The following is a 13,696-nucleotide window of genomic DNA, read 5'->3' on the forward strand; positions in this document are numbered from 1 at the left end:
AACGCAATTTTATGCTTAATTTCTTTACTTAAAATATCGTGAGCACCAATTAATTTGTATATTTGAGGCTACCTACTCAAAGATTAGATTAAAAGTGATTCAAAGTAGTTTTTTTTTATTTAATTTATTTATTTACTTTTTGATGCTGAGTTATCACAAGCGAAAAAAAAGAAGAATTTCTCAAGTAAACATTTTCCGAGCAGATTTCTGCAGTGAATTCAACCGGGGATATGGAAGAAGGAGGCAAATCGAGCAATAACAAAAAATAGGTTGTTAGAGATATAATTGACACTCACGGACAACGATTTTACTCTAACAAAAATATTAATCTCATTAACGATAAAATAATTTATATCTGTGATTGTCTGATTATTAATGAAAAGCTTAAAATTTTATAGTGGGCCAATTTGTGCAATTATGTAGGCAATAGATAAAAGTGATGGTTCAAACAAAGTGCCTATACCTCCTAAAGAAGTTGAATTTAGTTTATTACAGTTTGAGTAAGTCATAATTGACATCTTCTTAATCATAAGAGTATTTTGCATAGCAACTATATTTGCCTAATTATAATGGAGGAAATGAAAATGGAGTTAATGCTTAATTGACCTATTGAGAAAGAGCACAGCTAAAAATTTATTTAGTTAGCGTACAATGTTAATTAAAATAATGATGCTAATTAATTTAATGCGTGATAGTTTTCTTAGTTCATGAATATTAAAAAAAAAATAATAATAATCTCTCTAATGATAAAATATAAATTTGTATGTGTATGAGAAAAGCAATTATTTTTTTTTATTACCCAATTTTAATATTTTCTGAAAATAACTTATTAAAATATATTTCTCCAACTGTTAAATTGTAATATAAAATGCAATTTTAAACATATCTCTGTTTTTAATTTTATTTGAGAATAATATCTTCAATCGTAATTTCAAATCTAATATCGTTATTGGAATGCGTATAATATAATTTGAAATTAACATTTACTAAGTGATAATACTTGATGAACCGTGGTGGCTCAGGGTATAGAGTGCTTGCCTCCCAATGAGGTGATCCAGGTTCGAATCCCAGCGATGGCTGATCTATTCGAATTCCGAACCGACCACAGTGCTTACGTAAAATATCCTCAGTGGTAGACGGATCATGGAGTCCCCTTGCCTTTATGGAGAGGTTTTCCTCTCCATAAAACGCAAATGCGGATTAGTTTCATCAAAAAGTGCTCCATTAGGCAAAATATCTTCCAATACTTGATTCCGGAGTTCCTTTGTCTTCTGGATGGATGTCTGTGGAGTTGAACATTGGAAGTCGTAAACTCAAAATTTGGTTTGCTGTTCAATAACGGTTATAAAAAAAACAAGTAATGCAAAAAAAAAAAAAAAAAATTAAAAGTGAATTTCTACCTAGGTCAAAAAAGAAAATTTTTATTTTAGTTACTTTTTATAAAATAATAATAAGATTTTCTCCCATAAAAAACTGAAATTAATTCATTAAATTTATTGAATGAATTAATAATTAAAAATAACTGTATTAACATGAAGTGTCATCACAAGTTTCAAAAAATGTATTTGAACTTGAGTGGAATAATAAAAAATACAGGGTGTTTATAAAGTCCCGGACCCATTTTGATGTTTAATAACTCATATAATAATAAAGATAGATTAAAATTAATAACATAAATGGTTAGATAGACTCAAAAAGTTTCAAAAGTTCCTTGTCAATGAACTTCCACGTGTGCCCCCTTCGTCGCACGGAGAATATCAAGTCGACGGCAAGCATGTCGGCATCCACAGAGGCTATTGCGGTTGTAATTCTGGCTTTTAGGTCATCAATGTTCGACACGATCCTCCTGTAAACATTGTCCTTTATAAATCCCCAAAGAAAAAGGTCCAGCGGTGTTATATCAGGTGATCTAGGTGGCCAAGGAATTGGACCTCCTCGCCTACAGAAAAGACGGTCTCATCAGTCGTATACTTTAGACATGTTGGAAAACTTCGTATTTCCACAACTAGAAGAGGTTCAGCCACATGTCTTTTTGCAACAAGATAATGCACCACCTCATTGGGGTATCATCGTTCGTAGTTCTTTGAATGACCATTATCCAGGAAGATAAATTGGGCGAGGAGGTCCAATTCTTTGGCCACCCAGATCATTTGATATAACGTCGCTGGACTTTTTTCTTTTTATAAAGGACAATGTTTACAGGAGAATCGTGTCGAACATTGATGACCTAAAAGTCAGGATTACAACCGCAATAGCCTCTGTGGATGCCGACATGCTTGCCGCTACCTGACGTGAAATTGACTATCGACTTGATATTCTCCGTGCGACGAAGGGGGCACACGTGGAAGTTCATTGAAACTTTTTGAGTCTATCTAACCATTTATGTTATTAGTTTTAATCTATCTTTATTATTTTATGAGTTATTAAACATCAAAATGGGTCCGGGACTTTATAAACACCCTGTATTTTATCAACGATTAAAAATTTGAACAAGTTATATATATATATATATATATATATATATATATATATATATATATATATATATATATATATATATATATATATATATATATATATATATATATATATATATATATATATATATATATATATATATATATATATATATATATATATATATATATATATATATATATATAGGGAGAGTGTGAACTAATTGTAGGAATTGGAAAAAAAAAAGACGCGTGGTATCAGACAACTATAAAAATATAAATTGCGTGACGTGGACCCCACGTGATACCACGCAATGTTTTTCATTCACGCAGGGAATATAAAATAATTAAGCATTTAAATGTGCGCAAAAACTATTTTTTTTTTGTTCAAATAAAGTTAGAAATTATCACGGATGTTATTTTTAAAATATGTGAAAAACTGAATCGCTTATAGTGAAATTTAAAACAATGACAAGCGAAAACGAAATGGAATTTTCTGATGGGTTACATCAGAAAATTCCATTTCGTTTTTCGCTCATCCCAATTTAAGGAATGAATTAATATTTGGAAGAAAAAAATGTATTAACATCAAGTGTCGTCCACTACAAGTTTGAAGTTGAGTGGATGAATAAAAAGTATTTTATGAACGACTGAAAATTTGAACAAGATAATAGGGAGAGTGTTAACTAACTGTAGGAATTGAATTAAAAAAACTACTTCGGTTCAGAGTGAGTTAGAATCTCAACATGACTTTAACCATGAATTGAAAAATTATTTTACAGACTCCTTTCACCCTTTGTGAAAGACCTTTCTTTATTGTTGCTGTTGTACAAAGCTGTCCGCAGATACGATATCATAGAATTATGATGGTCATCTCACATACTCAATTATCCATCCGGATATGTGAGTTTACAATGCTAATGGCGCACCACACAATAAAAACCCATTTGTCATATTTATCTACAAAACAACATTTTATCATTTCAAACAAACCTCTTTATTAATTTTTATTTTTTTCTAAAGCATAATCGTAAAGTTTTAGGGGTGGACCTTGGCCTACTGGGGCTTTTGAATAGTTTTCTTTTTAAAGGCGGGAAATAATTTAAAAATATCGAATTAAAATACGTTCGGAATCTTGTATTTTGAAACTTTCGTGTCTTTTAATTGTCTCATTTGAACTGTTTTAAAGCACGCAGTTGAAAAGGTTTCTATTTTATTCCTTTGGGTGTTTTTTCTCATAACAGTTAGACATTTTGTTTTAACAATTGGAGGAAGTTTTAATTGAATGTTGAGAAAATTCTTTCCCCACCTTTCCCAGTTTCTAAGCGCTAAAGGTCATTAAATGCCTGAAGGAAAAATGGCGAAAAATTGTAAGGAAAATAAACAAGAGAAGGTTTATGAGATATTTTTTATTAAATATTGATGGTTCCTTTATTCATAGACACCAATTAAGCGATAGCGTTAGATTACTTTTCAAAAAAATAAAGAAGAAATTGTGATTACTAATTTGCGTAGAAAATTATTAAAATGCAATAAAAATGTTTTTGGTTTAAAAACCGTAAACAATTCAAACAATTATCAACTAATGCTAGAGGTTTCAGAAAAAATTTACATAAATATTAGTCACGTTTGCTTTTCATTGTAAATTTGTAAGTAATTGAAGTCAGTAAATAATGACAAGTTCTGATAAAAAAAGTTACGTGTTATAGACGCGTCATAAATTGGTTCTTAAATTGAAGAATTAACTCCCTATCACTTCATAAACTATTTAATTGATAAGGTCATTTCAGGATGAAGCAAAATATTAATAGAAATATTTTGGACAATTACTTTAAATACAAATAATAATAATAATTTTTTATGGATCAATTAATAAAATTTTTGAAACGCATTAAAAATGGAACTTTAAAACAGCAATTTATTGTATCTCGGGTTCCTTCACATTTTACAATTAAAAAAAAAAAATTTTTCTCGATGTTCATAAAACTAAGTCTAATCAATTTCCTTAAAGACAAATAATTATTTGTTATGGATCAATTAAAAAACTATTTAGAAGAAAATGAAAATGCAACTTTAAGAATAATAGTTTGCAGAATGTCGGTTTTCTACACATTTTTTTTTAATTGTTAGATAACCTTTTGTTAAAGAACTTTTATATACAGGGGAAGGTTGAAAAATTTTCAATTTGCAAAGGGAAATTGTGAGCTGAAAAGGGTTGGAAACCTATGATTCTTATGAATCACATTAATTTATTATTAAAAATTAATTCTTTCCATAGATTTCCATAGAAGATTTGTACTAACGAAAAGTAATGTATCGGTGAATTTTTGGTCGCGAACCAAAAAGTGAGCATCAACGTGTGTTAAAATAAGTCATGCATATCATATATTATGAGCCATGATTGCTCAGGGGAGAGAGCGTCCCCTTTTAATGAGGTGACCCAGGTTCGAATCTGATCGATATAAATTCCGCATCCGGCTTGCACCGACCACAATGCTGACGTAAAATATCCTCAGTGGTGGACGGATCATGGGTTAGAGTCCCCTTTCCATCAGGCTACCCGTGGGAGGGTTTCGTGGTGCTCCTCTCCATGTAACGTAAATGCGGGTTAGTTCCATCAAAAAGTTATCCACGAAGGCAAAATTTCTTCCACTACTTGATACAGGAGTTTTCTTGTCTTCTGGATTGGGTTCAAAATGACAAGGCTGCGGCGTTGAACATTGATAGTCGTAAACCGAAAAATTGGGTCGGCTGTTCAGCAATGGTTATAAAATGAAAAATATTAAAAAAAATATATATATAATATTATAGAATGACGTTGTTATTCGTTGAAAACTTTTTATGAATCTTTTATAATTTTTTGCATTGCAAGAATCATTTGGAATTGATGTGATATGATTGAACTGACGTCATATTTTCTAAAAACTCTCTTTTGATGCCATAAAACCTTCTTTCAAATATTTATATAATATTCAAATATTTATATAAAATATTTATAAAATACATTTTTGATAATTTAACTTTGTTAGAAACATAAATTGTTTCTAACAAAAATAATACTCGAGGATGACGTCAAAGAACGTGTAAAATTTTAATAAAACCGAAAATTTGACGTATATATTTTTTAAAAATGTTTTGAAATTACGCATTGTTTAACCCTTTAATCGTCTTTTAATAGAGTTACGTGCTTCAGTAAGTGCAAGTTTTAGGTTTTAAAAAAAATGGAGAAAAAACTTTACATTTTCTAGAAGAAAAAAAAAATTTTATTAAAAATTTATTTTGAATGGATCTATAAGAAAAAAAAAGTCAGGCACGTTCATTTCACTCCCTCTCTCCCCCCTTAAGAAAGGAAACAAAAAAAAGCTATAAAAAAAATCTTTGTAAAAGGTTTAGTTTGAGGGAAATCAGAAAAAAAAAATACTTATTTCCTGTGAAGTGTAGTCTAAAATTATTCTTTCCATAATTTTTGAAAATCGGTAAAAGGATTGGGGAATTCCCAGCTCAGTTTTGAGCCAGCACCTTTTCCTGGCATTCGAAACATTGAGCTTTAATATGAACGTTATGACGCAACATGAATATGCTGAGTAAACGGAGTCATATAAATTAAGTCTGGTTCTAGCTCAAAAATAAGTAAATAAAGTAATTAAAGATAGATAAATAAATTTCCATGAAATTTAAATGCTAACTTAGAATAACAATTCTAAGTCTAATATAAAAAAAAATGTAATTCTTTGCTGTGAATTATGTCCGATGTAAAAAAACAATAAAAAATAAAAAAATTATCACTATTAAATTATCACCGTGAAATTATTTCAGAATTAAGCAAGTTTCACAATTGTTTTCAAACTAATATTAATAAGAATTTTCTGAAATAGTTCCAGAGATATAGAGGAATACGCAACATAAATGTGAAAAAGTATTATAATATAAAAAAATATGCTACAATAAAAAATCTTATTTATAAAAAGAATCTTAATAATGTATTAAAAAAAAAAATTGTGCGTGGAGTTTTTCCGCGCGGAAGAAGTGAAACTTCGTAATGTGGAAATGAAAATAGGAAGTGGTAGAAATTAATTTTTAGTGAAATCACATTGTTTCTTTAAGACAAAATTTATTAACATTGCTTACAATTCACAATTGATCGCATCTTTTAATTATCATTTTCGAGTGGAGAAATATCCAAATCTATAACATTTACAATGGGATTATGATAACTAAAGTAAGATACGAAATGTTTGAGTTCTATTTTTTCAATATTTCTTGCAAAAACTGTATCAATGGTAGTTACTCCTTTGGTTGTTGGATCATTCCTACCATTTATCATTTCCAATCCAAATTTGTCTTTAAGGAAGGTTTATAATGTTTCAGCTTCAGGTAACGAGAAATTCACATTAAGATCTCCAGCAAGGATCACAGGCCGCTCACAATAATCAATTTCTTCACTGAACCTACAGTGGATAGTGGCAATAAAGATTTTGCAATAAATAATTTAATATCCCTCATGGCTGCATTCGGTGAAATATAAATGGCTATTAGAAAAGAGAAAACGTAACAATCAATTGATATTCACAAAAGACGTACTTTGACATAACCTTAAATCCGTCCGTAGGATTGTTTTCACTCATTTTTTACAATTGTTATCCACTAAATTTGAAAATAAAAAATACTACCCTATTAAATTATATGTGTATCAAAACAAACTAAAAAAATATTTATAGAAAAACAATACTTTTAAGACTTTTATTATTTTTATGCCAGTGAGAACCAAAACAATATGTAAATGAATGAAGGAAAACTGGATCCTACCACGTGATTTACCGGCCAATAAAAATTTAGCGTTAAACGTTTAACGCAACCTTGTTGGAAGTCGCATAAGAAGTATAACTTCAAAAAAAAAAAAAAAAAAAAGGAAGCGTGGTATCAGACAACTATAAAAGTATAAATTGGGTGACGTAAACCACACGTGATACCACGTCATGCTCTTAATTGAATTTAACTGACACAGCGAATATAAAATAATGAAACATTTAAATGTGAGCGATAAACAATTTTTTTTTATCAAATATCACTATGAGTTAGAAATTATCACTGACATTATCTTTAAATTATGTGAAAAACTGAATCGCTTAGAGTAAAATTTAAAACAATAACGAACGCTTGCTTAACCCATCAGAAAATTCCGTTTTATTTTTCGCTCATCCCTATTTAATAAATGAATTAATATTTGAGAAAAAAAAATATATTAACATTAAGTGTCATCCAGTAAAAGTTTTTAAAAAAAAATGTATTTGAACATGAGTGGATGAATAAGAAATATTTTATTAACGATTGAAAATTTGAACAAATATATAGGGAAGGTGTGAATTAATAGTAGGAATTGAAAAAAGGAGGTTTATTCAAAGTATGTTCACTTTTATGTCTGTTTTTGTATCTTAAATTATTCCCTGAACAAATTAGTTACCATATTTAAAGTCTACTCCCGTTCTAGGAAAATCGCGTCATAATATCGTGAATATCGCGGTTTTTTCCCCCCTTCCATTTTACACATACTTGACCACCACTGATTGCATGAAAAGGAATCAGAAGTCATCGAATATTTTTGAGGTATGGAAATGAACACGGGCAACAAAACACAAAAGCGAACATTCTAAATGACTCTAAGAAACGAACAGAAGACTACCTAAGACACCTTTTTCATTCCACATTTAAGATAAACTCATGTAACTGGTCGAACTGAGGTTTAAATTACAGGGATAAACAGTCCGGAAATCTGTCACCAAAACAGACATCTATCAAATCAAAAAAGTGAAGCCCTTTTGTCAAACTAGGCAGCCTCGCCCCATCCATCAAAGATCGGATTCCATAATCCTATTTGAATCGTTACGGCGTCACAGACTAGTTGCTGCCAATAAATAATAAAAAAAGAAAATCTTTTAAACAATCGCCAACTAATAATGTGTCACGTCGTCTGAAACAAAAAAGAGTCTTCTCTTATACGGAAAAAACAATGTGACCACGAGGTGACAATAATCTGTGTCCCCGACAATCGGGGGCGTAGAGAACGGTTTGGACATTGTGCTGGATGCGTGTCAGACAACATGCTCTCGGAAAGGAATGGTTTAATCGAATTAAAATGGCGATAGCGAGAGTCGTTGTCGAGATTAATAGAATGTAAAGGAATGTATCTGTCACCTTTTATTGTTGTAAAAGAGGTGATAAGTTATGTTGAACATCTTCGACTCTTACTTTGAATTAAGAGTATGTTCTAACGACAAAGTTTCTGGATTTAAGATAGCTGGCGGTATTGTTATAATGAGCTTTTCGTGAATCTCGTTTGCCTTTCATTTGAACAAATATTGTAAGCAGAGTTGGCAAGGTTTAGAACAGAATGGATTAATCCACAAGGGTTTAAACCGTCCTGTCCAAGACCCGTTCGTCCAAAACTGTCCGAAACTCTTTTATTCAAATTATGTCACAATTTAAAAGATATTGTGAAAAATAATAGGTTAATTTTTGAACAGGAAAAATGAAGACAAGTTTTTGTTTTATTAAGAAAGTTTATTATTATTTTTAATATTGCATTATTTATCCTCATGCAAAAACATAATTTATCAGTATTTAAAGCATATATATTCGTATTTAAAGGACAAGGTATTCACTTTTGTTGTTCCCTGAATTGTGGAGCTTCAAAAGTTATAAAACTTCTTCCATTGAATTATATTATTTTCCTTTAACAAGTCAAAACGAATAGTATAAAAAGTATCAAATATTTATTAATAAATGCAATTATTATGTGTGCGATGATGACGCATGTAGAATTTTGAACTTTTACCAATGTTCAAGGATTTGGACACTTTAAGACAGTAAAACCAATGTGTCCTATCCAAAACAAGTTTAGGACGTCCAAAACCCCCAACGCTGATTTTAAGTTTAATTAATATTTGAAATAGACTTGCTTTTGTCTGAGAATTTTAAATTGAGTTTTTACAAGAAAAAATGAAATGAGAAAGTTTTTCAGACGTCAGAATATATATTTAAATAGTAATAGCATTGTAGATCAACAAAAAGTGCTGAAGTAAACGACATAATTTCTTAAAAATAGCTGAAAGATTTATCTTTTGGAAGGAGGTAGACTACCTCTAGCCACATGAAATGATGTACTTTTTTCTCCTTTCTCTACTGTTACCAAAAACGTTTTAATTTTAAATTTCTTCCTTTAGTATTTTCTCCTTTAAAGAGCAAAAACTGTATTTAACTGAAAAAAATATCTATATTAGTTACAATAGCGGGTGTTTAATATTATTTAACTCGTAATAAACATGCAGTATTTAGAATATCTTGACAGTGATTTCCCATAATATATATATATATATATATATAACTAAAAAACTAACTCAGTGGCGCGACAGCCCATTAAGAGGGCCAAGGCCGACTGTGCCCATCTCAGTTTTCTTGACCTTGGGCTCTGGGGTGCAAGAGCATATGTTCCGGTCAGGTGGTCAGCCGAACGCGGAACCCCCAGTGTTAGTTCCCAAGCATGCTTGGTACTCATTTTATCGACCCACTGAAGGGATGAAAGGCTGAGTCGGCCTTGCCCGGCCCAAGGATCGAACCAAGGACCTGTGGCACGGCAGCGCGAAGCGCTACCACTCAGCCACCGGGCGTCATATATATATATATATATATATATATATATATATATATATATATATATATATATATATATATATATATATATATATATATATATATATATATATATATATATATATATATATATATATATATATATATATATATATATATATATATATATATATATATATATATATATATATATATATATATATATATATATATATATATATATATATATATATATATATATATATATATATATATATATATATATATATATATATATATATATATATATATATATATATATATATATATATATATATATATATATAACATTAGCAGTCGGTGTGAGCAGAACAAACAGACACATGATTTTCAAAAGACCAAATTAATTTTATTCATTCATTATACTATAATGGAAATGAGAGAGAGTGACACAAAATCGTTGTGCTCCTCAATAAAAGTTAGGGAAAATCTTGCAAAGTAAATCCGTACAATGTTTCAGTTTAGGGAGCAAGGGAAAACTTAGTAATTGTAATTGGCTTATCAAATAGGTCGCGCAATTTCCACAAAAAGCAAAGGGTCTTAAAAGAAATGACATAAAAAGATTAATTGAAGCTTTTTATGTTATATATATATATATATATATATATATATATATATATATATATATATATATATATATATATATATATATATATATATATATATATATATATATATATATATATATATATATATATATATATATATATATATATACCTACATATATCCTCGTATTATAAATAATAACATTATCTTGCAAATGAAATTTATCTTAAACTTGATTACAGATACATTGAATGGAAACATGGCTCAACTTAACTGCATATTTATTGTTTGCAGCAATTTCACATGGTTGAACCTTTTTTAAATGTTTTACTGAGGGTAGATTTATATATACATAACAAAAAGGAGCATGCTTTATTTCTCATAAAAAATTAGTTTAATATGATTAATTTTCGTCGAAATCTGTGACTTCTTAAATCTAACAAGGTTTGCATTAAAATCAAATCAAATATGTTTTTCTGAGAGAGAGGCAATCCCTCCACATTTTAGGGTGGAAAATTATGCTATTAATTAAAATAAATTTACATGTAATTACGCGTAACATAATTACGCTTAAGTTCTGTTTTTAATTCAATTTATCTTGTACGAGGCATTTATAATTACATATAAGCTATGTTATTAAATAGTATTTATTCCTATGTTAAATGATATAATTATGTTATGATTTCAATTTAACTTTAATGTTACTGAACATCATTACATACAAATCATTAACATCATTAAACACCTGAATACTCCAAGAAGTACATTATTAATTCAGCATTATTTTCATTTGGAAGAATACTCTTTGCATAATGTTATTTTTAACGCACAGCCTGATAGTTAAATAAAATTTTAATTTTTCAGGCAGACTAAAAAATATTTCATTTTACTCAGATCTGAAAAAAAAAAGTTGAAAGTTTTTTTTTAAATTTCTTTTTATTATTTTCTTATTTTTAGCTTTGTGTCTGTTAGTTTGTGGGTTTTCGAAAATAGTCAAATTTTCGATTGGCGTTAAATTCTGCTCGTCAAGAAACAATTGAAACTTCTAGGGTCATCCGGCACGAAGCAACCTGTTAAAATTTGAGCTCTCTAGTTAGTCAGTCAGAAGGATGACGAAATTACGATTGGCTATAAATTCCCTTTGGTGATAATGAGGCGAAATTTTGTTTGTAGCAATAAAGAAATAATTAAAATTCGTATTGTCTTTAGATGCAGAGCTCCAGTGGAGATTTGAGAACTATAGTTAATCGGAAAGTGATCGGAATTTTGATTGATGATAAATTCCCTGCGGCGAAAAAAAAAACGGCGAATTTTGCTAATTTTGATTAGGAACCTATTGGCAATTGTATAATCATCAAGAAAGGCTGGCTCTAGTAGAGATTTAGTTTCCCGAGCTAGTCGGGACGTGATCGAAATTTTCATCGCAAGATTCCAAAACTTATAGTCACAAAAGCAAGTTAATATACAGTCAGTGGCCAAATTATTAGACGCACTATAACAGGGGTGGCGAACCTTTATACACCAACGTGCCATTTTTTTCAAAAAATTGTTTAATGAGGTCATAGACGTGCCGTCAAATAATTTTGCCTTCGTGATTATTGGGAAAATAATAATACTAAATACTATCAACTCAAAACTCTTTAATTACATTGAAAAAAATACATTTTGTAATGTCTCAGTTATACGCGTAATTCAACTTAAAGTAACATCAGTGTAACTTTTGTTGTTGCAGATTAGATGACCAATAACTTATATTAGGTTGTAAGATGTTAGTTCAAGCAGGACTGTTTATTTATTTTGTTAGTTATTTATTGTTAGCTGGTTTTTTATGGTTATTAATTGCTTTTTTAGCATTAATTGTTAATTTTTTTCATTAATAATTGTTTATTATTTTGCGTGTTTTTTGTGAATTCTAATTTAATTGTTACAGATGCTTCATAGTGTAATAGCATTTGAGTAATAACAATTCATAGTGTAATAACAAATGTGATCTGTGGCGTGCCCAAAATATTGTGTCGGGTGTCATAAATGGCACGCGTGCCATTGGTTCGCCATCCCTGCACTATAAGATTCAATGTAAAATCTTAATTATCACGTGATTCCATTTATTGTTTTTACATGGCTGAAATCGGTCTGCAATTGTTTACCTTCGTGTATCAATTGGTCAAATTAGACGATATTCAATATAAATTCGACGATTGCATACATTATACGGTATGTTATATAAATATAGAATATTTATTATATCAGGTTTTATATTATTATATTGTCATAATTAGATCAAATTATTAGACACACTGTAGTTTTTTAATAATGACATATTTTGTACGAGTTTATGTGCAATACTTTTATAATTAAACATACATGTAATGGGTTTTTATTCAGGAGATTTTTATATACTTCCTATTTGTATTTGTTTTTAACGGATTGCATTACAATGTTAATCAATTGATACACGAATGTAAATAAGTGCTAACCGGTTACAGCCGCTTAAAAACAATAATGCTGTATAGTATCACCTGATAATTAAGATTTTACATAGAATCTTATAAACCGTCTATTAATTTGTAATAATGATACAAAAAAGTAGTAATAATGATTAAAAAAAAGTGAAATATTTATACAGCTTTCAAATCCACGCGTTTATTTTCTGTGAACGTTTCGATTTGAATATTGTTTCTAAAAACATATCGATAATGTTTTGCAATAAACAACTTTTATCTTCTTATCAGGCGATTGGATTATCTTGTGACTAAAGAAGTCATACTGCTGGTTTTCTCTAGAAAGGGACAGAAAATTGCTTTAGAATAAATCTGCTGTAGCCAAACAATGACTGAATCATCTTTTCTTAAGCTCCTGAATGCGTCTTTCCTGTTGCCATTCTTTCATTTGAAATTGAAACAATTTATTTGTTTGAATCGAAACTTTCGTTTGTTCTTCAATTGACAAGATTTTATTTCCCTGTGGAGGACTGTTCGACAGATAACAGATCAAGGTAGGCTCAGAT

The 13,696-nt window shown here is 29.5% G+C and overlaps 1 protein-coding gene across 2 annotated transcripts in view; it reads left to right on the top strand.

Moving 5' to 3' along the window:
• The window catches only part of Ufl1 (UFM1 specific ligase 1), a 178,834-nt gene that overhangs the window by 17,431 nt on the left and 147,707 nt on the right, over positions 1–13,696 (top strand). The window contains exon 1 of one of the 2 annotated variants that reach the window (XM_087158055.1): positions 13,494–13,684. The exons of the other annotated variant lie outside the window; for it this stretch is intronic. The gene's annotated coding sequence lies outside the window, so the exon portion shown is untranslated. Of the gene's footprint in view, positions 1–13,493; positions 13,685–13,696 lie in introns of those variants that run through there. 2 annotated transcript variants of the gene reach the window in all.

Source organism: Parasteatoda tepidariorum, chromosome 2, assembly GCF_982258835.1.
Source record: "Parasteatoda tepidariorum strain Cologne lab strain chromosome 2, Ptep-v5.0, whole genome shotgun sequence".
Lineage (NCBI taxonomy): Eukaryota > Metazoa > Arthropoda > Arachnida > Araneae > Theridiidae > Parasteatoda > Parasteatoda tepidariorum.